Source organism: Polyodon spathula, chromosome 3 (assembly GCF_017654505.1).
Source record: "Polyodon spathula isolate WHYD16114869_AA chromosome 3, ASM1765450v1, whole genome shotgun sequence".
In the NCBI taxonomy this organism is placed as follows: domain Eukaryota; kingdom Metazoa; phylum Chordata; class Actinopteri; order Acipenseriformes; family Polyodontidae; genus Polyodon; species Polyodon spathula.
The window spans coordinates 34,507,221-34,533,202 of NC_054536.1; the positions used below are offsets into that span (position 1 = coordinate 34,507,221).

The following is a 25,982-nucleotide window of genomic DNA, read 5'->3' on the forward strand; positions in this document are numbered from 1 at the left end:
TGCATAATACATTAAATACAGTGAAGCACATGGCATAGTACATTAAATGCAAACACTAATAAACAATGCAAATACATTAAATAAAAGCATATTACAATGCAAATATATTAACATCAGGCATATTGCATTAAATACAGGGCTAGGATGTGAGTTCTAAACATTGTGGATGAGTGTGTCATACAACAGCTAATAACAGATACCAGGCTTAGAAAGCATTGAATGTAAGAGAGAACAAGTAGGTATTGAGGGTTGAGTTGAGCTTTCGATCCTACCAGAAGTTGTTGAGAAATTTGTTAGTGTTGAGCTGAACAAAATTGGCAGACATCCAGGCCTCAAAGTCTTGGATGCAAGCTGAGAGCCGGACCATGGAAGAGGGACATCCAGGGTCTAGTTTTAGGTAGAGCTCGGAGTCATCAGCATAGGAGTGAAACATGAGGCTGTGTTGGCGGATGAGGTGACCCAAGGGAAGCATGTAGATGTTAAAGAGAAGAGGCCCAAGAACTGACCCTTGAGGGACACCGCAAGTGATCGGGTTTGCGTCAGCACTGCTCCCATCATAGAAAACAGACTGCATGCGTCCAGATAGGTAAGGGGAGAGCCAGGAGAGACAGGTTCCAGAGATACCAGCATACTTCTGAAGGCAGTCAAGAAGAATGCTATGATCTATGGTATCAAAAGCAGCAGTTAAGTCAAGGAGGACAAGGCCAGAGGGAGCAGCTGCATTAGCATTAAGCACAAGATCATTTACAATCCGGAGAAGAGCAGTTCCGGTACTGTGATGAGGCCAGAAGTCAGAGATTCAAGCAGATTGTTCATCACCTGGCTGGCTATAGCCCTTTCAAGAGTTTTGGGGAGAAAAGTAAGATTGGATATGGGATGGAAGTTAGATAAGACAGCTGGGTCAAGGGAGGGTTTTTTCAGCATTGGTGTTACTCTGGCAGTCTTGAGGGCAGCAGGAACCATGGATAGTTTGAGAGTGTGCGTAATGGAAGGAGCAAGGTCAGAAGCACAGACGGGTGAGATTTGTTGGCCAGGGGTCCAAGGGGCATGTGGCAGTAGTTGATTTCAACAACAGGCTGGAGACATCAGTAATGGGGAGAGGAGAGAAGGAAGAGAGAGCAGGAGGGGCAATCAGAGGGGAGTCAAGGTGGTACTATACTGGGTTTATGGCAGGACAGCATAGAATAAATGGTGTCAATTTTGTTCCAAAAGAAAGGAGAAATCATTGCAGGTAAGAGAGGATGAATGGGAGGAGGAGTTATCGATGGCTGGATGCAGGATTTGATCAATCATTTTGAAGAGAATATTTGGTTTACCGTGATATGATTTCAGAGAAGTACTTCACCGACCGAAGATGGAAGAGTGCCAGTCAGAGGGGAAGAAGAGACACATTCTAAAATTATTATATGATTTAGCAGATTTTTGACATAGAAGGAAATAACAGTATCAGTAGTAGCTGAAGGTGTGGGAAGATTAATATTTGCAGTGATTAAGAAATGGTCAGAGAGAGAAAGAGATATCTGAGACTCAGAGATTAGAACACGGTGATGAGCAGATCCAGGTTGTGTCCACGGGTGCGAGTGGGAACGTTGACAGATTGATGCAGACCAGTCCAGGAACGTGACAAAGTCAGTCAATAGAGGAGAAGAAGCCAAATCAAAATTGATGTTGAAATCACCTAGGAGTAGAATTTCGTCAGATGAAGTGCAGATTAGAAACAGGAATTGCGAGAACTCAGCATTAAAAACAGAGTTATTCTTTGGTGGACGACAGCAAGGGTGAGGGACATGGTAAAGGGGAGCTTGATAGTGAGATCCTCAAATGAAGAGAAGGCTGGGAAAGAGAGATTTGAGGCGGCAAGCACAGAGTTAGCAATAACAGCAGTGCCCCCACCTCTACCAGGAAGCTAATAGCTGTATCTGAAGCAAGTACTTACCAGTGTTTATTCTAGGAGAGGCCAAAGACTGAGCACGGTTTGTCCAGAGGATACAGACATTAGGTGTCAGAGTGGGAATAAGGCCTGTAGTAGCCATTAGGAGAGATTTGGAAAAGGTCCTCACTCTACCTGTCCTTGCTCTGACTGCCACAGCTCAGACTGCCCTTGGATGTGTGGCGCTTAGACTGGTTGGCTTTTTAAGACACTTTGCCAATTTATACTGTCCTGCAGGTCCAGAGCTGGTCTAGTTTACATGCTATAGAAAATGAATTACTTCACCCAGCTGATGTAGTTACATCGGCCAACAAGAATTCAAATTTACTTACCAAACACTAATTCTGTTCTCTTCCAACTTATGATTTATTGTAAGCAAAAGGGCATGAGTTAAAGAAAACACACCATTTAGAAATAACCAGTTATGAAGGTCACCATTATTTCAAGATTCAATTCAGGTCTGTTGTACATCTGTAGAATTGCATGTATGTATTCATACAGCAAAATTATGTTATCAGTGTATAGCACAGTGACAGGATAAAAGAATGCTCTATTCAATTTATGTAAACTGCAGCATAGATGTGAAATAGCTTGTCTATCGGGAAGTCATTATACAGTGATGACCATGAGTATTGAAACCTTGTGGTTTCAGCTACTGAGTCAATCTTTTAACTGTCTGCATGTGTGACAACTCCTCAAATGTTTCTCACCTGAAGGGTTAGAGACACATTTGGTTCTTCAAGCCCTCTGACTCTCTCATACACAGCCCTGTATATGAATTCATATACATATATTCCCAAGCCTTCAGTAACACCTGTGCTGAGCTTCTGCAGTGCTATTAAAAGCTGAGTTTATTCAATGTTCTGTCAATTTCTATTTTGTGCTGATGATAATGGCTCATTTATATCCATTTTATACCAAAAGTCTTGTATGCAAGTATAGTAAGCTGCTTATAGTAAGTTTAATTAAAAAGCATATTAGTTTATATTAAAAATATTAATGCATTTTAATTGATTAAATGGCATAATCGACCATTCAATTAGACCGGCACCTGGGATTGGATGAGTGAAAGTCGACTGCATTTCTGAAGTTTAGCCCTTTCAAAATGAGCGTCGGTGACTTTGGTTAAATTGAATACCTTTATTTACTTGAGGGGTAAAGATATTCTACTTCATTATTCATTTTATTACCTGGCAAGGATGTAAAAGTACCATTACAGTACAATATAACACTTTAATATGTAATGTTTTAGTTTCTAGTGTCTGACTTGATGTATAGGGCCATATTTAGAATGTGTTTCCTCCATTCTTTAATTAACTGCTATTTTTGGAAAATCCTGTTAATATAACAAAATGAAAAACAAAACACCTTGCTAGTCCTTAATATAACTTGAAATATATAACTTAGTTGTTTAGTTCAAGTTGTTTTGTAAAATTAACAGATGCTTTAAAAAAAATAGGAGTTAATTAAAGACTGGAATAAACACTTTGAACATATGGCCATTATGTTTTAGAGCTATGTCCAATATTTAATTTCTGCTATTTGTTCCAGAAGTATAGAATAGTAGATGTCATAAATGAAAAGGACCATTTCTCAAAAACATCCTTTCTCAAACCTCCAAACCTAAAATGCACAGTGCGTGTGGAAGAGAGAAGCTTGTGATTATAAATGATTTAAGCATATAAAGAAGCTGCTTCACAGCTGTGGTTGTGAGATCTATTGTTGTTTCTCTGGGTGAAAGTGGCAGAGCTGTGCTAAATGTGGAGGTGGCTTGATAAACTGACAGAAACAAACCAGAGTTTGTAAAATCACGGATCAGAAAAGGTGCCTCACGATACACAAAAGCCCTAGCAGACACTTGACAGTTTGCAAGTATGGGAATTTTTAGTTGTCGAATGCAAATCCTTCCTAAATTGTGATAACAGGCTTGTAAGCTTAAAAATATTCTGCCAGCAGGTTGTGGGTCCTCATAATTTAAAAGGCCTATAAAGCTTAGTCATGGGTCTCCAACACCAGCAGCATTCATGTATGGATTTGTTAATTAGACAGACAAGCACAGGGATTTCACAGTCATTTGGGATATGCAAAGGTTAGGATTCAAAATTGGTAAAGGTAAATTGGGGTTTAAGTTAAGGAAGGACAATACACTGGAAACCTTTGCTAGAATTTGAAATACCTATTTTGGCAGTTTGGTTACTATTAACTATTAACCTGGTTTAAAAGGCATGTCATATGCAGACAGGCTAAAAGAATTGAATTTATTCAGTCTTGAACAAAGAAGACTATGCGACGACCTAATTCAAGCATTCAAAATTCTAAAAGGTATTGACAATGTCGACCCAAGGGACTTTTTCGACCTGAAAAAATAAACAAGAACCAGGGTTCACAAATGGAGATTAGACAAAGGGGCATTCAAAACAGAAAATAGGAGGCACTTTTTTACACAGAGAATTGTGAGGGTCTGAAACCAACTCCCCAGTAATATTGTTGAGGCTGACACCCTGGGATCCTTCAAGAAGCTGCTTGATGAGATTCTGTGATCAATAAGCTACTAACAACCAAATGAGCAAGATGGGATGAATGGCCTCCTCTTGTTTGTAAACTTTCTTATGTTCTAACCATCTCTCTGAAGGCCTGGTCAACAATGTCAGCTAAAACAAGAGAAATGGGAATACATTCTTTACATTGTTTTTTTTTTTTTTTTTCAACAAGCTTACACATTTGTAAAGTTTGTTATTTCTCTCTTACTCTTGCCCCTGAAAACCTATTGAAAGGGAATATTATATTTCAATTGATTACTTAGCCATTATTACAGTTTCTGTGATTTTAACAGTTTTTTTTTTAATCTTTATGCACATATAAATCAAGCCACTGTATAACAGAATGGATTAAAACAAATACGGGTAGCAATATGTGAAACAGATACATTTTAAAGTTTAGCCATCTCTTTTGTTTTAGGTACCCTCACCGAATTAGAAAATTAATTCTACAGTTCTGCTGACTTCAGTCAAACAAGAGTAACAGACATACAGCTAGAATCTAAGTGTACAGCCAGGAACAGACCAATAGGACCAGAGGCTAATTTATTGAGATACACCAACATGGAGCATGCACAGCTCTGTAAGAAAGCAGAGAGATGCTGAAGTCAATGTGTGCTGATTTGTTTTTAGGTTAGAGAAGGTGAAACGTTTTAAATGAGTTGAAGTTAGCTAATGGAACATTTACCAAATTAAAACTTCAGTCATGCTTTTAGGCAAGGTTTTATGAATACTAAAAATAATCCAAAATATGTCTGAAGCTTATAAATATATGTCCTGTCCGGTTTGTATTCATGCATTTTTACAGGTTTCACTCTATACAGAGGAGATGTAAACAAACTGGAACACAAACCAGCATAGTTAAGTGCACACAAGGCACACACTATGGAATACTGTAATATACAGACACCAAGGAATTACATTTCATGATGAAACTGAACATGATTATGGGACAACTTTAAATGCCAAGCTCATAGTATAAGGCAATTGATTTAAGGCATCAATAGATCAAAAACCCATTAACATGTTCTTATAAATGCTTTAGGGAATATCTATGAAAAACATGGTGATTGAACTGTATACATTTACAGCTGGAATTTTCTACATAAGTAGATTTTCCCTTTCAGTTACACTTGTCTATTATCCTGCAATTTGGTCCTGCTGTCTGTTCCATCTTTAGCCCCAGCAGGTTAATCCCACCTAATTCCCTCGCCATTGAATTTGTCACACAGCATATAATATCCAAGCAATACATTTTACTGAATCCTTTTTTATTAGCTTTGTTGCCCTCTCTGGCCAATCTAATAGTGACAAAAGCCACAGAAGTGGATTTGTGCCAAGAACTTTTTTATGGTTTCAATTAAATGGCTCGAGCGTAGAGCACAGCACTCGGACACGAGCCAATGTCCTTCAGACAAACAATGTCAAAGCGTTTGATCTGTACAGGCGCAGGGCTCCAAACTGCAGCAAGTGTCCTGCCAAAACCCATGCAGCACAAACGCTTCAAAGTCAAGCCCTCCGCTTTCAGAAACTGCAGACAATATTGTGAAGAAGTCCAAATTTAAAAGAAAAATATCCTGTAAATGTTCAACAATGTTAAAGAACTAGTCTGACTTTGTTTTGACTGTTAGCTGATGAAAAAGGCGGTCTCACTCCAATCATGTATTATCTTGTTTACTGTTTAGTGGTGTAATTAACACTCATTATTATGAGAAGGTCATCAGTTTGTGTAGCATCCTGTTGTCATGTGTGAAAAACTGAACACCAGTATTTTCTTATGGTGCTATTCGAGTCCAGAGCCATCTGGAGTTGATTTAATCCAAAAACAGTAAAGTTAAAGTTTGTATACTAGTGAGGGAGGTGTTTGTCCCCCAGTAAACCAGATACTTCCTGTGGATAAAGCTATTATGTGACATGTGGTTGGATATTGTTAAGGTCCTGGATTTTAGCTCTGTACTAGATTTTAAGTCAGTACTGTAATGTACTTCTGCTGTGAATGGGGACCTTTGTGATGTGTTTATTGAAACAGTACACCAAATTAAAGTAAATAGGTCCGATATATATATATATATATATATATATATATTATATATATATTATATATATATATATTATATATCTATATATATACACATTCTGTTTTGCAATACTTTATTGATGGATATTAAAATGTCACAAATATTTAAATGACAATTCATGTAACAGATGTTTAGATTAGACCTTTACTAACAGTTATTACAGTACATCAGAGTTCCAGTTTTAATCAATATTTGGTATTTGCTCTTAGGAGGGTGTTTTTTGTATCTGGGATACAACAAGTTCAACTGAAGATGAATCCCACTCTAGCTCTGGCTATCCTGGATAAAAACAATTATTTCCAGATATACAATTACATAATTAGTCATTATTTCCATTAAATTAATTAGTATTATTTGGAATTTCAGCATAAAAAAATGTATTCATTATTTTAAGAGTGAGCAATTATTTCGTATGCTTAAATTCCCCTGCAGTATTGCTTTCATGACATACTGTTTATTCAAGATAAAATCCGATCAAGATAATGTTTTATTATTCACATTTTCAGTGTTGTATTTGGATCAATTCTGTGGCTCTAGACAGCCAATAAATGTATTTTTTCTGGACTTGTTTTTGGTATTGTATGCAAAGTCAATCGATCGTATCAAATAACAGGGCGGCGAGTGCTGCACCTCTATTGAAACAAAATAAGGTAAACTGCACCATGAACACCAAACAAGGAGTGGTCTCCAATGACCTTTCAGTTTTTATAGGATATACACATGTAACTTTTTTGTTTTGTTTTAGAGGTTATATCTGTGTTTATCGGTTAAAACCAAAAATAAAACCCTTGTGGTAAACAGGTTGATTAATTAAAACTCTGTGAAATTCTGACCACTCAGCCCTATAGCTTGAGAGGAAGGCCTGTAGAGACATGTAAGATTTTTACCTTGGCGTAATTTTGTGCTGTCAGATCGGTCCATCCATCTTTCCATCTTCAGACATCTGTGCTTACCTAGCAGAATGTAAACATCTTTAAACTTTGCTTACTGGATACCAGGAAGCATTAGTTTCCTTTTGCAATTCCTCCTTCAAGATCATCCAAATACAGGAGCAGACATAGGCTCCCTAGGTTTGTAAATCTCATGAAGGTAGAATGTCTCCCCTAGATCGACTGCTTTATTTTTATGCAGTCTGTAAAATGTGGGCGGGTGGTGGAGAATACATATACCAGTAGAAGAATGATAATCAGTTGCTTGGTCACAAACACAAGGAAGAAATACCGAATTATACCTAAAAACTGCCATTACAGACATGCCACTTAAGTAGCTGTAAGTTAAGCAGTAACCAGACAGGTATTCTCTAAATGCTCATCATCTTGTCTGCATCAAATAATCGACTACCGTATTATAGTATTCCTGATGCATTATAACGCTGTAAAGCAGTCCTGTTTATTTTATGCCATGTGTTGACTCCAACTCCTTCTTCTGCTCATACCCTTATGTTGAATTCCAGTCTATAATTGCCTTCTTTACTACATCTGGGTACCCACCGGGCATGTGCAAAGTAGGTCAATGGCCAGGATCCTGGCAAAGATGGTGGACGATGAACGAACCACAGCGCTCAACATGCTAGATGCTACACTCTTGCATGCAGCAAGGCACAGTCATATGTTACAGTCATTTGTATTGCTTGTTTTAGTATATAAAAAAATGGTATAAAAGGTTTCGATAGGAACGAACAGTTCTTGGCACTTGATCTAATATAACATATCAGTGTGGTTACATGGTTGTTCCGCTGCCTTTGGTTTTAAATGAGTAGAAATTCGGAAATCAAAAAGCTCTGTTTATGCTGAGAGATAAGGTCAGTTAAACTGTGCCTTAATATTGTTTAATCCAGAACGGGATAACTGCATACAGCTTTCCAAAGGCATTTCAGTATATCTTATCAGTGAAGAATTGTATAAGTGCCAGAAATGCATTATTTACCAAAGTTCCTATAACTCATAAGAATGAGCAAGATAAAAAAAGGGATGCTAATTTGTATTTATTTTTATATCAAACATTTATCTTTTGAAAATGTTTTGTTATTTTTAAAATGTATTTTTCAGTCACTGAAATTATTTAATTGGTTAGCTTGTTGTTTTTTATGAGACGTTATTTAGTCAAGCTCTTTAATGCACATTAAGTTGATTCTGTAATTCTAACGTTTGCCCTTAGGGTAAGCCTTTGGACATAATAAAACATACAGATGAAACAAAGCCTTTACATAAAAATGAATTTACATATTGTAAAATCAGCATCAACCACATGATGCAAAGGATCAGTAGCAGCTTTGAAAGCTATGGCTCATTAACAGGCATCCTGCTCATTAGTTATAGGAATGAGTAGTAAAATCCAGTCACAAATCATTGGTCCGAATCTTCCTGCATCTATTAATCAGCTCCTGTGTGGGATTCCTGCAGGCGCATACAATCAGTTGACTGTGGCACGGTCCCCAGACTGTCGCAGAACACATAAACTGAAATGACAGACTCTTCTTGAATATCATTAAGAGTTCGTTGTTCTGTAATCCCCCCCCCCCCCCTCTCAGCAGACAGAAAGGGTCACTTTGAGCTAGTAAATACCTTTAAATGTTCCTCGTGCATCACCAAAATGAAATCCTAGCTTCGTCTTCATGCTTCCCCTCTCAAGATGACACTGATGACCCGATGTGAATTTAATCTCTTATTTTATTTATTTTGACAAGTCTGCTGCAAGAAATACAAATACAACTAAATTAACATAAATAGCTAAATAACCAATATGCATCAATCAGATACTGTCACAGATTTAGGAGTAGAGTAGCTTGCTGTGATTTAATTTTCTCTGACTAAAATTACAGCTGTGATATTTTAACATTAAAGCAGAATATAGTAAAACAAATAAATACATTTTACATTAACAACCATTTGTTTCCCAAGCTTCTCTTTCTTTTGTGACATACAGAATGCATTAAATGCACTGGTGAAGGAATATTTTATTATTACCTTCATCTGAGTTTGAGTATTCTGTAATGTGTGCATTGAAACTGATCATACAAGGTAAATATGACATTCTCCCACAAGATGGTTTAGAAAATTGCATTGCACAACATATTTGGTTTGGATTAGTTTCATCAAGTCATTTTAGAAATCTGATCAACTATTCAAAAAACAGCATCCCCCTACCCAATCTTAATCATGTGAAACATCTTCATCAAATATATAGTGAGGAATTGATTTGTTTTTTTTAGTTAGAACTTGCCCAGTGTGATTTTTAAATCCTGCTTAGTTGCTTACATGTTCTTTTGGCTGTTGATATAAAAGACCATTCGTGTATTAGAAGTTAATCAGACTAGGCTGACACTCATGCCTCGACTCACATCTCATTTCTACTTTAACACAGAGTGCTCCGATTCGCAAACCCTGTGCGACATCTTCATCATTCAAATGAGTTGGCCAGGTATCTCTTTAAATTGGCCACTTTCCCAAGTTTATGCAGCAAATTGGTGTGGTAATTTTGGTTTTCTATCTCCATTTTTACAACTCTATATTCCCAAGCACCAAAACAGCATAAACCTGTTTCTTACACCAGTGAAGCTGCTTTAGAAGGCTCCTTTGCAAGCTAATTTACAGAAGTACTATATGATATTAATGCAGCTTACTCTAATTCACAGCCTGCCAGAATTGTCAGTACTTGTTCCCGGGAATGACAAGTAAAGTACTTTACTGTATAAGGGACAATGAAGTACTAAGGGAACTAGCAGCACTTAAAATAAACAAATCCCCAGAGTGTGATGGAATCTGTCCAGGAATCCACATGGAAACTAGAGAACAGATTTTTAAACCAATATGTTATATATTTAACAAATCTATAAATAAAGGAGCCATTCCACTGGACTGGAAAATTGGTGATATTGTTCATATATTTAAAAAGGGAGATACATTTGATCCTGGGAAATACAAACCTATAAATTTAACAGCAATCATATGTCAAATCATGGAAACTATAATAAGGACCACAATGGAGGAATATTTATATAGTAACAACATTATAGTAGACAGCCAACATGGCTTTAGAAAGAGTAGATCTTGTTTAACTAATTTACTAGATTTCTTTCACTAGGTTACTACTAGAGTTGACAAGTATTGTGTGTATGACATAATCTACATATATTTTCAAAAAACCTTTAACAAAGTACCTCATGAAAGACTATACCTAAAGATTAAATCAGTAGGAATAAACGTAAAGTAGCAGCATGAACTCATAACTGGAGTAACATAACAAGTGTGGTACCACAGGGATCAGTGTTGGGACCATTGTTATTCCTAATCTATATAAATTACCGGGACCACGGCATAATCAGTAAGATATGCAAATTTGCAGACAACACAAAACTGGGAGGGGTAGCTAACTCCCAGTCAGCAATTTCAATAATACAAAGAGATTTTGAGAAGATTCAATCTTGGGCTGACACATGGCAGAATAAATGCAAAGTCTTGAATAGGGTGCAACAACATTAGAGGCAAGTATAACATGAACAGTAATGAAATAGAGGAAGCTATGTATGCAAAAGACTTGGGGGTAGTAGTGGATGAAACTCAATAATGTTGAGAAGTCAACTAGACAGAAGCTATAAAAAAAAAAAGGCAAATAGAATGTTAGGTTATATAGCCAAGACAGTTGAATTCAAATCTAGAGAAAATGATATAATGCACTGGTACGACCACACCAAGAATTCTGTGTACGGCTCTGGTCCCCACATCATAAAAAAGACATAGAGGCTTTGGAAAGAGTACAGAGGAGAGCAGCACAATTAATTCCAGGATTAAAAAGCATGTCATTTGAAGATAGACTGAAAGAGCTGAATCTATAAAACCCACAAAGAAGGAGAGTCTGAGGTGACTTAATAGATGTATTATAAGTAGGGCTTCTGATTTACGGTTTTAACTGATAAAACCCGATAAAACACCCTCAAAAAAAAATCTGTGGAAAAACTGTAGAAATGGCTACTCTATTCACGTTGACTTTACCCTTTTCCCATTAAAAAATAAAACCTACTACAAAAATAATAATAATAAATACATTTCCCAGTGCTGCTGGGCAATGTCCCACCTTCCTACATTTCTATTGGAGACTCCACTTGCAAGATTTAAAACGAGATTACAATCAGGATGGAGGCTTGTTAGCAGAATTTAAAGCTGTATTACAGTTAAGAGACCAAGGATTTAAAACAGAATTGAGGCAAAATGTACAAAAATGCCTACACACAAAAACCCCAGAAGAATGGGCCAGTGACTATAGGGATTTTGTTGTGGAAGACAGCAAAGGAAAGAAGGTACAACTTAAGTGTGTAAGTATTGTCGACTTACTATACATATTTTGACACACAAAAAAAAGCATTTTGGAAAGTATCCGAAAACATATTTTTTCCAGATTTAACCAAAAGGTTTTCAAATGTATACATTTTCTTTTGCCATTGTATGCAGAGGAGGCAGGAAAGCAGAGGAATTGGCTCTCAGAGTGTAGCTTGGCTCAAATTTGTTTTATGAAAACCAAGATATTTTTTTTTCAGATTTCATTGCTGAACGATAATGTTTTTCAGATTTATCTGTTAGGTAAATGTTTATTAAGGAAGCAATTGTGGCTAATGGACTCTTTGTGCTTCATTTGAACATCTCCACAAAACTAAATAAGGACTTATTTATCTTATTTAAAAACTATGGCACCCATGTCTGTCTCTGGCAGCCCACAATCTTCATCAACTGATAAATCCTCTATAACGCAGATCTATTTTCTACCATTATAAACAAGTGGCAACTGAAAGGTGAAATCCTAGATGTTTTATGAAAGTGTTGGACTGTATTTTACAGCATTGTTGTGCCGCAACAGCATAGCATTGCTCTCCTGAGCAATGGTTTCTACTTCCAGAAGCAGCCGCAAAGATGAGATATGGGTTGCATATGAAGAGCAGAATGTGGAAAATGGTTTAGAAAAGAATGGTGCCTCGCTTAATAGATGCGCATAATTGCAGGGGTGCAATGATTCTTGATTTGACAGCTGGGCTAGTGGCACCAGGAGCTTGTTCCGTTACTGCAGTTTCAATGACCATTGCAGTCTTGATCAGATGTTTTAAACAGATATCACACTCAGTGCCTGCCTTTCTTTGAGCCTTATGTGGCTTTCCTTTGGACTGAAGGCAGCTTGAGGTCTTTATTAAAAACCTCCAGTTACACATGACAGATAGAGCAGTACAAAGTTATCATGTTCAAATTATAGTAATGAAGTAAGCCATAAACTGGTTTCACTCATGGGAAAGAATTTATCTTGACAAATATTGCTGTGATTTGCTATTGGTGTTAAACAGAGGAGGAATGAGAAATGTGCCTGATATCCACCATTGGTATTGTATAAATGACACTATGATTGTACAATACATAAATAAGAAACTGTTTAATTAAACACAATATAAATTTAAAGCTTGCAATATTTTTTTAGACTTATTGTGTCAATCAGTCTTTCTAGAATCACTAGCATGCCTACCTTGCAGCAATACATGTGTTTCTGTAAATTATTTTATATTTTTTCTAGAACTAAGCAAAGTTATATAAATGATCCCAGAGCAGGGTCTTCTTCAAATTCAAAGATCTCTTGGCTAAAATATAGAGAAGTACAGTGTACTTTATAAGAATTACTGATATAAGAATCAACCGTATATAGTGATCAAACCAACTGGGAAAAAATCATTCCTCTACTAACCAATGTAAAATAATCTGCTTGTAAGAATCAAGCAATCCACTTATAAGAATAATTTCTGGGCAAACTGACTGCATGTAAAAGGATACTGTATCAAGTGCAATAACATGTACAACCAATAACGCTGTTTTCGTATTTGAATTTGATCACATCTCGCGTTATTAGGCACATACAGTGTGTGCAGCATAATCCCTGGTCCACAGCGACTCCCAATAGAAAAAAGTAAGTCGTGCAGTTTATATGTGTCGACATGGCAGGAAAAAGAAAGACGCATGACTGCATTGTACAGTGTTCTCTGTTAGTGAAAATTTGTTTTAATAAAGCCAATGCACATTCACTGGATACATACTGAGTACAGCAATGTTATTGTGTGAGATGCATGTAGAGGGAGTGGGATTGCAGCGCGGAGTGGTGAGGAGGAGGGGAGATTGCAGAACTTTGCATCTCTGCTTAGCAAAAAACTGCGAGATCTGCATCGCAACTGAAAATCAGTAAGCCACAGATGCTTAAATGCAGTGGTAGTCCTGACAGTAAAATACTATGCTGTAATGTAATTTTAATTCAAAGGCCATTACACATAACACTGCAAGGCAGTTAAACTAGGCACCCTCACGAGACGATCACTTCTCAAGTATTCTGTAGTACAATAGGACTCTGCAGTCTTGAGTAAACATAATCGTGAACACATAACAAGCTGCTTACCCACAAGGACTTGTTTTGATGTATTGTCCTCAGTGATTGAGCACCATTGACTTCTGTATACTGTATTTAAACTGCTGATGCACTGGTGCACGCTTTTGCAAATTGTAATTATATCGCTCCGCTATTAAGAATCAACCGCTTATAAGAATCAAATCATCCGGGATGCATGTAATTCTTATAAATGGAGTGCACTGTATATTGATTCTGGTAATTCATCCTTTAAGTATATGCTCTAGTTCAATCAATTGCTTAATCTTTTCATTCGTTTCCTAATATTTATAACACCTATTCTGTTGATCTAAACCATGGCAGAACTTAATATCGCCTCTCACCTCATTTCATTTTAAGTGGGTCTCTCTGTCATACCAGGGGGAAAACTCCATGGTGCTACAAAATAATTCCAATAATTTTTACTTAATATATATTGCTTTTATTTTCTCAGCACATATTAAGGTAAATGATTTTGATTTTTGAATGGTAATTTATTTGAGGCTGTTGGATAGGAATATTTATTAAATGCTCTGTAGTGTGCAAGATAAATTTGTATTTGGACAAGTTTAAGTTGTAATCATATAATACCTTTTTTGAAATCAAATCACATAGGACCCACCAGTATTGAAATAAGACTGGACAATGCTTCTAGTGAATATAAAAGTAACAGTTTTATTAGAAATAAAACCAAATATGGGAAAAATAATAAAAAGGTGCCACGACTAAAATAAAGTAATACAGAAAGGAAGAATTAATTAAACTAAAAGAAAATACAAACAATGACACCCAACTCTCGATAGTTGATTAGCGATCCAAAGCAATCTATGGGAGATTCCCTTAAAGGTTACAACTGCATTCCTGACAGCAATTTAAGACATTAGTCTTAACAGGGGTATCAGTTGGTAACACATATATTCACTTTTGTTAATATTTGATAGCAGCATTAAATATGTGTCATACACACACACATATATATATATATATATATATATATATATATATATATATATATATATATATATATATATGTGTGTGTGTGTGTGTGTGTGTGTGTGTGTGTGTGTGTTTTCTCCCCTGTCGGCTCTATTTATGATGTGTCCTGTTCTCTCTCAGTGGTGTCAAGACATTCAAAACCATCTGGTTTTACCTTTTGAAAGACACCACCGGCACCACAGGATTTATTCAGCGCTGGTGAAGATAGACCCCTTGTCCAGCATTTAGTTTATGACTTTTTCATTTAAGCTTATGACATTCTTTGTCAGTAGGGGAGTTTGTGACAAGAAAACAAGTAGACCCAGAGAATTATGGCAAGCCAAATTATCACTTAGAGATATCTCAAATTGCATTTTTAGATATCTTGAAATATTTAGATATATCTGTAAAACATTTCGAGATAGCTCAAATTGAATTCCAGATATCTTTAATTGTGTCATTTTTAAGATATCTAAAATGAAATCAATTTGAGATATCTAAAAATGAAATAAAGATATCTCAAATTGATTTACAGATATCTATAAATACTATGGAAACCATATAGATTGTGCTATCATGGCACGTCAAACTGTCATTTAGAGATATCTTAAAATGAGGGTTATCATTTAAAGATATCTCTAAATAACTTCCTGTTTATTTAAATATATCTTTAAATCATTTGAAGATATCTTCAAATAACGTCCGGTTCATTTAAATCTATCTGTAAATCATCTGAAGATATCTTCAAATAACTTCCTGTTCACTTAGAGATATCTTTAAATGGATAGGAAGTCCATTGAAAACATAGAGCATTTTCACAGGAAGTCATTTTGAGATATCTCAAAATGGCTTCCTGTTCATTTGAAGATATCTTCAAATGATTTACAGATATCTTTAAATGACCAGGAAGTTATTTGAAGATATCTTCAAATGATTTAGAGATGTTTGTATTTAAATAATTTAGAGATATCTTTAAATGAATAGGAAGTTATTTAGAGATATCTTTAAATGACTTAGAGATATCTAAAAATGCATTTTAGATATCTCAATTAAAGCTCCATTTAAAGATATCTGGAATTCATTTTCAGACATCTCTAAATGCATTTTAGAAATCTTAAACTGATTTAGAAATATATTTTAATATTTTAAGATATCTTCAAATATTTTGAGATACCTGGAAATTATTTAGAGATATCTTCAAATATTAGAGATATCTATAAATGAATTTGAGATATCTCTAAATAATAATTTGGCTTGCCATAGAGAATGGCTTAGGACCCCCAGAAAAACAAAAAAACAAAAACACAATACATTCAAAGTAGTTTTTCCTACAGGGACTTAAAAACTCCCACGGGTGTTTTATATTCAGATATTCTCATGATTGTTCAATTTTTCTTTCATTTTTAATTAGCTAGAAAAGAATGTATCTTATACACTATAGTCCTGTTCTGCAATCAAAAAGGAAAAAAAAAAAAAAAAAAAAAAAAAAAAAAAAAAAAACAGTACTTAACAAAATTACCTTACAAAACAAAATGCTGTGAGTTCTTTATTCTGTGCAGTAGAACATATTTTAATTAATTAACTCAGCAAAGTCAATACATAAAACCAGGTGACAGGGTGCCTTTACTTCACAATGGCTGGAGAGTTTAGCTTTAAGCATAAATTATGTTTGATACTTCTAGTAAACACATGCAAATCTTTGCCTCTGAATATATTTTGAGCTATTCTATTTACACATATTTTTCTTGAGTTTTCTCAAGGACTATTTCACCCCCTCTCCACTAGTTCTAGATTGTCCATTACCAAAAATCTTAGATATGAATATGAATTCACCCTCCAACTATTTAGGACTGGTTAGCTAAAAATTACCAGAATTTTAAAACAACAGGTACACTTCAATAACTTTTGGATACTAGTCCTCTTGCACAGTATATTGAGATGGGCCACTTTGCTACCATATATCGCTATTAAAAGTTGCGGATAAAGTGGATAAATGTATTGTATTTTTATTGTATATAAAAACATGTATGTGTACATATGGTGACACTATTGCCCATCCCTGGCAGCTTATAGCATAGGAAAGCAATTACTTTATTCTTTGCTGTACTGATGCACCTAATCCTGTGTCTCACATGCAACCTGACATTTATTACTTTGTTAAAAGTATTTAAATATAAAAATATATATTTGTTTGGTATTGGCAAACACTGTTGCATTTTTTTATTTATTGGTTTTATTGTAAAATTGAAAACGGAATCTATCTTTCGTTATTCATTTTCAAATTGAGAACCTGGCATTTTTAAAGTTTTTCATAAAATATGCTGTCCAATCTTTTTGCAAAGCCTAATACAGCATTTTATAGTTATTATGAATATGCATTTATGCAGCACTACAGTACATAATATAGAAAAACAATACAGGAGCTGAGAATCTCTTCCAAATGTGCTTTGCAAAATGATACTTCACTTAAAACAAATGTTTGTGATTTTTCTTTTGACAGCATAATAAGGCTTAAATTACCTGTTACCCTTTTTAATTGGCTTTTTAATCCGCTTAACTTAAAAAAATGCATTATTTATAAAGAATTTTTTTTAAAGTGTTTTAATGATATATAGATTGGTCAAGGGCAAAAAAGCAATTTGCTCCATTTAATTTTACAAACGTGTTACAATTTCTCACAAAATATAATGCTGATTGCATTTTAGTGTAAAGACCTTGGTAAATCTGGCCCACAGTATTTGTTGTAGTGCTACTTGCCATGTCTGATGCTATCTGTAAGCAATATACTGCACTGTACATTCAGGCCCTAACAGTGATTGGATGATGACTTATTTGGTCTGCAATATCAAATAATGCTTTTTATTTTTTGGACTGGTGCTGAACTGCTACATTTACTGATATGTGGATTTCTCTGTTTTTACAATGGTAGTGTGTATCTTAATACTAAAAAAATGCATTTTAAATTCCAGGTTCTGCATTTGATATGGGTCCATTTGAAACTCCATGCAGTAAGAATCCCATATCTTAGTCTTAGGATAGTACTACAGCTCTCCTTTGTATATTTAAAATTCTGTACATAGAGAGATGTCATAAATGTTGCTTCATTTGGATCAGAATCGCACATATTTTGTTGCTCTAACACTTCAATGATACACAGAAAACACACAGTGGGTCATATGCATAAAACGTACGGTCTCCTTTATCGTGTCTGTAATAGTGTTTAATATGACAGCATTTCATTGGGTAATTCATAAAAGCCATTCACGATTCACAAAGCTGTATGTTGCCATTCTCTGTCTTCTTCCCATCAGCAACCGAACCGGAGATGCTCCTCTGTCATCTAGGGGAGTGTTTCGAAAATCAAGTTGGGGTCTCGTCCATCAGCCTTAGCCTTCTTCAGCAGGTGCTTTATGGTTTGCGCAGTACGCTCCACCCTGCTATTTGACTGTGGGTACCATGGACCTGTATGTGAACTCCCATTCCTTTGAAAGGTTTTTAAGTTCATAAGTACTTCTGGAATGCCATGGCGAGCAAACATGGATTTTAAATGTTTAATCACATTTGTGCTTTTTGTCTTATTTCCCAGCAGCATTACTTCAAAAAACTTAGTTGTAATCTACTGCTAGCAGGTACTCATTTGTGCTGAAAGTGGACAAATCCACTCCAATCTTCTGCCAGGGTCACTCTGGAACATTATGTGGTTGCAGGGACTCTTTTTGTGTGACTTCCTGTACGTGTTGCAGATGGCACACTTCTTTTCTGTGATTTGTGCTGCCATTCCTGGCCAGTGTAACACATCTCTCACTCTGCTTTTACATTTCTCTATTCCGAGATGGCTCGCATGCATGTGCTGGAGCATTTCTTTTCTTGTTGTTATCATTTTTCTCCTTTGAATACTATTCCCTCTGCAATGTGGATTTCCTCATGAAAATTCCAGTATTTATTTATTTTTATTTCTACAGGAGTTTCACTTCTGTTGTCAGGCCACCCCTTTTGTACAATTTGCTGTAATTTTTTCAAGGTTTCATCATTCTTAGCTGCTTCCCAGATGTCTTCCAGTTTGTTTTCTGCAACAGGTAAGTCCTCCAACAGCATGTGAATCTGTGCTTCTGTTTCTTTATCATCTTCTTATGAGTCAGGTAGGTATGACCGTGACAAAGTGCTGGCGATTTACGTTTTTTTAATCTGGTTTGCATTTAACTTTGACCTGGTATTTTTGCAGTCTCATTAGTAATCTTTGGATTCTCGGGGTGCACGCTTACAGTTTTTTAGATTATTGCTTCTAAAGCCTTGTGACCAGACTCCACTTCTACCTCTTTACTGTAGATATACTGATGGCATCCAGTCCAAAGACAATAGCTAGCATTTATCTTTCAATTTGTGCATAGCGCTGTTGTGTTTCTGTCGTTGCTTTTAAGCATATGCCAAAAGAGCAGATTTATTTTGCAATAAATCTGCTCCTAGGCCACTTTTTGAAGCAGCCACTGAAATCTTTACTGGCTTACTGTCATCACAATGACAATCAAAATGGTGCTTGGGTGAGTGTTCTCTACAGGCTGGACAGAGCCTCTTGGTGTTTTTTTTTCCAGTGCCATGCTACTTAATTTTTCAGAATTTCTCTCAGTGGAGCAGTATGTTCCTACTTGAACTTTGGAATGAACTTCCCTAAGTAGGTCACCATGCCCAGGAATCTCTCAGGGTCTTTTTTGCATTCTGGTGGTGGCATTTTCAATATTGCTTCAATCTTACTCTGATCTGGTTTCAGTCCATCACTTGTGACCACGTGTCCCAGATATTTTATTTCACTGTCCTATTTAGCATTTTTCCTTGTTCAGCTTTAAGTTCTTTTCCCTTGTTCTTTCCAGGACTTGCTTTAATCTGCAGTTGTGCTGTCCTATGGTAGCTCCCCAAAAAGGACCTCATCTATGCAGGTTTAAACTCCTTCAATTCCTTTAAACAGCTGTGCCACCATTCTGTGATAAACCTCTGGTGATGAATTGATGCCAAAGGGTAAATACATAAATCTGCAGAGGCCATATGGAGTGTTGAAGGTGCAGAGTGAGTACTTTTGTCACCTATCTTGAATTGCCAGAAACCTGAGCTTGCATCCAGGACTTAGTATTTGGCATCAGTCAGTTTACATGTGATCTCCTCTACTGTGGGCAACTGAGACAGTTCTCTCTGAAAAGGCACATCCAAATCCCTTGGATCCAGGCAGACTCTTAGATTTCCATCTGGTTTGTCCACAATCACTATTGGATTAATCCACTGTCTGTTCTTCAATTTTCTTGATCACTTAAGTTTCTCCATTCTGTCTAGTTCTGTCTTAAGTTGATCTCTCAGCATAATTGGAATGTTTCTGGGTGTGTGTATTTTGGGTGGAATGGGTTAATCTATTTTGATTGAATTTTCCCCTTCCAGGCAGCCAATACCCTGAAACACATCCTCATACTCATTGAGAACATCAGTGGTGGTTACAGCCATTACTCTCTGAATGAGGTTCATATTTTCACATGCTCTTATTCCTAGAAATGGTTTTGCATCAGTTTTCACTACTAGGAATTGAAGTGCTTGGCATTGATCCTTGTAGTTCGCTTTGAGTGTGCACTTGCCTTCAACTTTTACTTTTTTTCTCCTGTGCTGGTGGGCAGTCTTACTTCTGTTTTCTCTAGTTGCTTGCCTTTGCAGATTTTTATTAGGCAAGCCTGCTGGAATTACATTAGCTTGTGCACCTGTGTCAAGCTTAAAGTTCACTACTGCATTGCAAACTTTTAAATGAATCTTCTTTGGCATTTGGTGTTGTTACATTTCCTATGAAAAGTTAGTTTTCTGAACCTGTTTCATCATCCTCAATTGTGAGCACTTTCCTGGCTTTACACATCTTTGCAAAGTTGTATCACAATTTCTACATCACTTTCCATAGGCTGGACAATTTCGTGGCCAAATGCTCTAATCCACATCTTTTGCATTTAAACGTCTTCCTGCCCAAGCTGTACTTTCTATTTTTTATTTGTTTACTTGTTTCTTCATATCATCTTTGCTCTTGAAGGTTTAAATGTGTTATACACTTCTAGCGCTTCTTCCCCTATTACGAGCAGGAAGATGGAGGACTGTACCTGGGGGTCTTTCTTATCACTGTCGGTCACTGTCAGATATAGTTCAAATCGATATCGGAATCTCCACCAGTTTTCAGCTAAATTACTGAGACTGAGCTCGCTGGTGGCTTTAGTTGATCCATTGTCACATTCTCTCTTTTTTATTTTAAACTTTAATTTATTCTGACACCATGGACCCTACTTAGCAAAGTTCGTAAACCCCTAAGGCAATTGCAAAACACTTTTGCGAACAGTTAGTGCACCAGAATCAGGTGCACATATGGGCAAACAGACTTTGCCCACATATGTGATTTAGCAACCGTGTTTCAGTGCTCACTCGGCAAGTCAGCGTTAGCGGTGGACATGGCCTGAACTTTAGGGGAGTGTCCTCATTTACATACAAATGTAGCGATGTAGCGAACTGTGTTAGTGTTTGCGTTTCAGATAGCATGTGAAAAGCAGGTCTAAACTGTGTGCAAATTACATGGTTGATTATAAATACCAGTGAAACTACCAGGGCAGCAGGCAAAGAAAAGAGAGAAATACAAGAAATATGGAGAGTGCAGTGGATTAATGTGATACTCTGTACTGTGATTTTGTAACAATTGTGAGTCACCCTTGACAAGGGAGTCTGCTAATTAACAAATAAATAAAAATTTCTACATGGTCAGACAAAGAGAAGAGGCGATGTTCCCAAATATTTAGACCTGACCTGGAAGGAGACATGCAGAGAGCACACTGTTTGCTTGTAGCAGTAAGGTATGCGCAACAACACAGAATAGGTACCACTATGTAAAACGTAAGGGGGCCTACTCTGTCAACATGCAAGTAGTGTGTGATCTGTGATGCCAACAACTACATTACAAATGTATATGCAAACAACTGTTGCTCCGCTCATGACTTGTTTATCCTCACTAATTCACAGGTGGCAGCTGCATTTCAGCAAGATGAGTCTGAGATGCTGGTTGATAGGGGACAACGGGTATCCACTGAAGCAGTGCCTACTGACACTGTTGTTCAACCCCATGATCCCTGCCGAACAGCGGTATAACTGTACCTTTAAATGTGCTCGTATTATAATTGAGCGAACATTTGGAACCATCAAAATGTGATTCCGATGTTTGGATATCTCTGGGGGAACACTACAGTACACTCCTCAGAAGGCCAGCAAAATCACCCAGGCTTCTTGTGTTTTCCACAACATAGCTCTCCGTAATGGATGTTTAACTTACAGAGGAATGACTAGGGTTTGAGGGAAGCAGATGCTGAACTTGAAGCCCCAGTTGTGGAGGCTGCAGACACTGCAAGTGACAGCCAGGTCAGACAAAGCCTTATAGATGGGTTCATGTTCAACAACAACAATAACTTTATTAACCAATGTGTCACAAACAATGAACAATTGCCTAGCGCAGCTATTGGTTGGGACGTTTAACCTTTTATTATGACAGACACAATTCATAACAACAAATCACATCTAAACCCATTACTGGCCGGTAAAATAACCAGGCAGCAGTTTTATAAATCGCGTATTAAATACCAGTATTTTTTATAATAGTCAGACATTAGCACCATCTTTTATGCATATGGGCCAGTGTCAGGAATCCGGTGACAGCCAAGTGAACAAGAAGAGTGAAAATGTAGCATGAATATGTTCACCTACAGGTATTCTATAATTATGTGTTTTTTCATTGTCATTTTAGATGATTCTGCATTATCTGATATACTAAAATACTAGATAAGCTTTCTTTAAATAAACAGAGGTGCCATTTTATTTAAACTTCATCTCATTGAAGTCTATAATACACTGCGCCACTGGTCGAGTCATTTTTGAGCGGCACTTACGAATAAATTCCGTCAATCCAATTTCTGAAAAGAACGGCTGGATGCATAAGAAGTGTGCCGGATTACTGCTTATGCTCTCTCCCAATAGGCTTGGATAACAAGATTTGGCATGGATAATGGAGCTTAAAGAATAACTCTGGAACAAAGTAGTGGCATCTGGCACAGTCGCTGCAGCCAGCTTCTTGTAAATGATACTATAATTGCCCAGGCTGTTCCCAGAAACAAGCATTATACAGAAACCTCTTTGGAGGTACAAAAGACCATCTTAAAGAAGTTTTATTTTATTGGTGTTTGAGCATTAATAATCATGCTACTGGATAGGTGATGGTCCTGCTAAGTTATTAACTCTGCAGGTCAGCAAGTTGTGTAAAACGTTTTCACCTCAGGCAACCAAAGCTGTTATGGAAATAAAACAGCATTATAGATTAAAGGCCAGACTGAACAGAAAGGTGTTGAGTACTTTTTTGTAACAGCTTAGAAAGTTGATGTTTTCTCTATCGTCATGATTTACGCGTTGTAGCACACAGATTCCACACACTATGGGAAGTGTGCGTCTAAAACACTGTATGACTTTAAAGAGTGGGTAAATTGCCTTCTCACGCTAAAAAGCCGTACAATTAACCAAAACTTTTTTGTGTGGAAACATGTCTTGAAGCCGTACCTTATTCTTGCTTCAGCAGTGAAAATCCAGTTAGTGAACTAACCTTGCACAACTTTCAACTATTGTAAATGATGTACCAAGCAATCCTTTAGTATCTGAGATCTACTGGAACTACCCATGGCAAAGTTCTTTGACCAAATAGACAAAAATAAGCACGAAGTACAAGGGTTTTTTTTAATTATTTTTATGTGACACCATTTATTCAACGTTTCAAATTATTGCCATTTCATTCATAAAATGATAGTGCTTTATAGTTTAGTTGTTTTATAAGCAAGGTTAAATCTACTACAAATACAAAATGCAGCCCTTTGCAATAGATAAATAAGTAAATGCATACATAAATAATGAAGCCCTTTGCAAAGCAGATATTCTTTTCATCCTTTTATGCTTTTTATCTTCGTGTTTGGTGATCGGACAGCCGATTGCTTTAAGCTTAAGACTTTTCTGTCCCTTGTACATAAGATGCAATACAGTGTACACTAGCCATAGCATTTATCATGGGTACCTACCAAGGACAAAGAAAGTCAGGTTTGTACCCCCAAAATGTATTAAAATTAGCTTAGCTGGAAATTCGCTGCCAGCAGCTTTATTGCTGTGGGCTATCGACATCACCAGGCTTGAGTGTCCACCTAGAGTTGAAGTAAAATCTCTCAACCCTAATTCATTGAAGAAGTAGGTATATGTCATTCGAGCTGATAGGGAAAGCCGCAAGCACTACAAAATGTACCATATTTATTCTGATTCAAAATCACAGACATTTTTATTAATTTACATTTTAGTCCTAAATGTGACTTTTTTTACTGACTGGACAGTAGGCAACCTTAAGTCAAATGCAGTTTAATGCAGTTTTCTTGCTTTACTGTTGATCGGAGGTGTTTTTTGACACACTTCATTAAAGAAAGTGCTCGTTCTCCAGAGTCAGGAATGTTTTCAGCGGTACGGGGGCTTTCAGCATTGATTTGTATTTCTAATGCCCCCCATCCCCTTGCCGCTTGCATTCTTCTTCTTCTCGTTTCCTGTATTTATGCTTTGCTGGCCATGAAAGAGACACTGTTTGTTGTAGTCAAGCAAAATCAAACTGGCTGACCTGGAATTGACTTGTGTCGCCGTGTGAAAGTGAGCGAGAGCAAATCCTGGGTCAGCCAGTTAGATTTTGTGTGAACACAAATGAGATACACGGCCTCGGTTGAAAAGTCAACGAGTGATGTTCTTCCAGTTTGCGCACAATTCTGTTTCTGTTTAAAAAGTTCGGGCCTTAGGCAGGTGCCTAGTTTGCCTATGCATTTATCCAATTATGAGGTCATCTCCAGCGCAGAACTTCAATCACTACGATGCCCTGTATCACCCCCCCCCCCCCATGTTAATTATGTTTACATTTATTTTTAAAGACTATCTACTGACAGTTCTGGAAAATATAATTTTACACTATATTCTGAATATCTTTTTTTTTCCCCCTGAATCTACCACATTTTATCTCATTGGATAAAAAAAAAAAAAAAAACAGCGGTTCTGTAAGTTGTGAGAAAAAAACAAGCAAATCAGACATATAAATAAATAGTTTATAACATTACTTACCAGTGTTTTGCATTTTATTTAAAATAAAAGTGTAGCCCTTATTTATGCTTTTGTAATATATATTAAATCTTAAAAGCAAGATCATCATTTATTCCAAACCCTGAGTTTCTGAACTATCGATATAGCTTTAAACCTGTATTTATGGACACAGTCACAGGATGCACTTTTAAAAAACATGTTTAATATAAAATGAAAATAGATATTTATAATAATTAAAAAAATACATTTAAAAATCTATGTTTTTATTGAATTTTAAATAGCTTTCAAACCAGCACCTTTTTTTTCAATTTTTCAAACTGGCAGCACATGCACGTACTTCAGAGTAGCCAACAAAACTTACTGGGCATTTCACACGAGAGTTTAATTTGTCATATTACATTCTAACACTTTAAATTCCATAAAAATGACAAAAATCACAGTTTATATATGTAGATGTACTTTGGTAGCAAAAAATCAACATCAGCATCAATATGTATCACAATACATATCGCAATATTGTCTTCAGTATTGCAATATATTGCAATACACATCCTCAGTCCCAAAACCCACCCCTATTATATACGGACATGTATAATATGTTTATAAAACATATATGCTGTCAAAGGTTTTGCCAATAATACAAGGATAGTACACATAGCTTTCTTATAGGATGTTTATTTATTTATTTATTTATGTTTCTTTATTTGTATAACGCTATCTCGGTTTGTGTTTTGTTTCTCAGGTTTTTTGTTTTTTTTATACTCTCCTGTATTTCTTATTAATTAGGTTATTTGCATTTGGAAGGAGAATTTCTCTGGCTAAATGCCAACTACGTGGAAATACATACAACCCGAAAGTGCTACCGAAACAGAGTGAGAAAAAGGTGACTTATTTTATTTTTCACGG

The 25,982-nt window shown here is 36.3% G+C and overlaps 1 long non-coding RNA gene across 1 annotated transcript in view; it reads right to left on the reverse strand.

Moving 5' to 3' along the window:
- Window positions 1–1,060: 1,060 nt before the first annotated feature.
- LOC121313018 overlaps window positions 1,061–25,982 on the reverse strand; it is a 55,768-nt gene continuing 30,846 nt past the window's right edge. Inside the window, exons 3-5 of the long non-coding RNA XR_005949936.1 lie at window positions 9,110–9,235; window positions 7,433–7,498; window positions 1,061–1,678 (exon numbers count right to left, since the gene is read on the reverse strand). This is a non-coding gene — a long non-coding RNA (uncharacterized LOC121313018). The remainder of the gene's footprint in view (window positions 1,679–7,432; window positions 7,499–9,109; window positions 9,236–25,982) is intronic.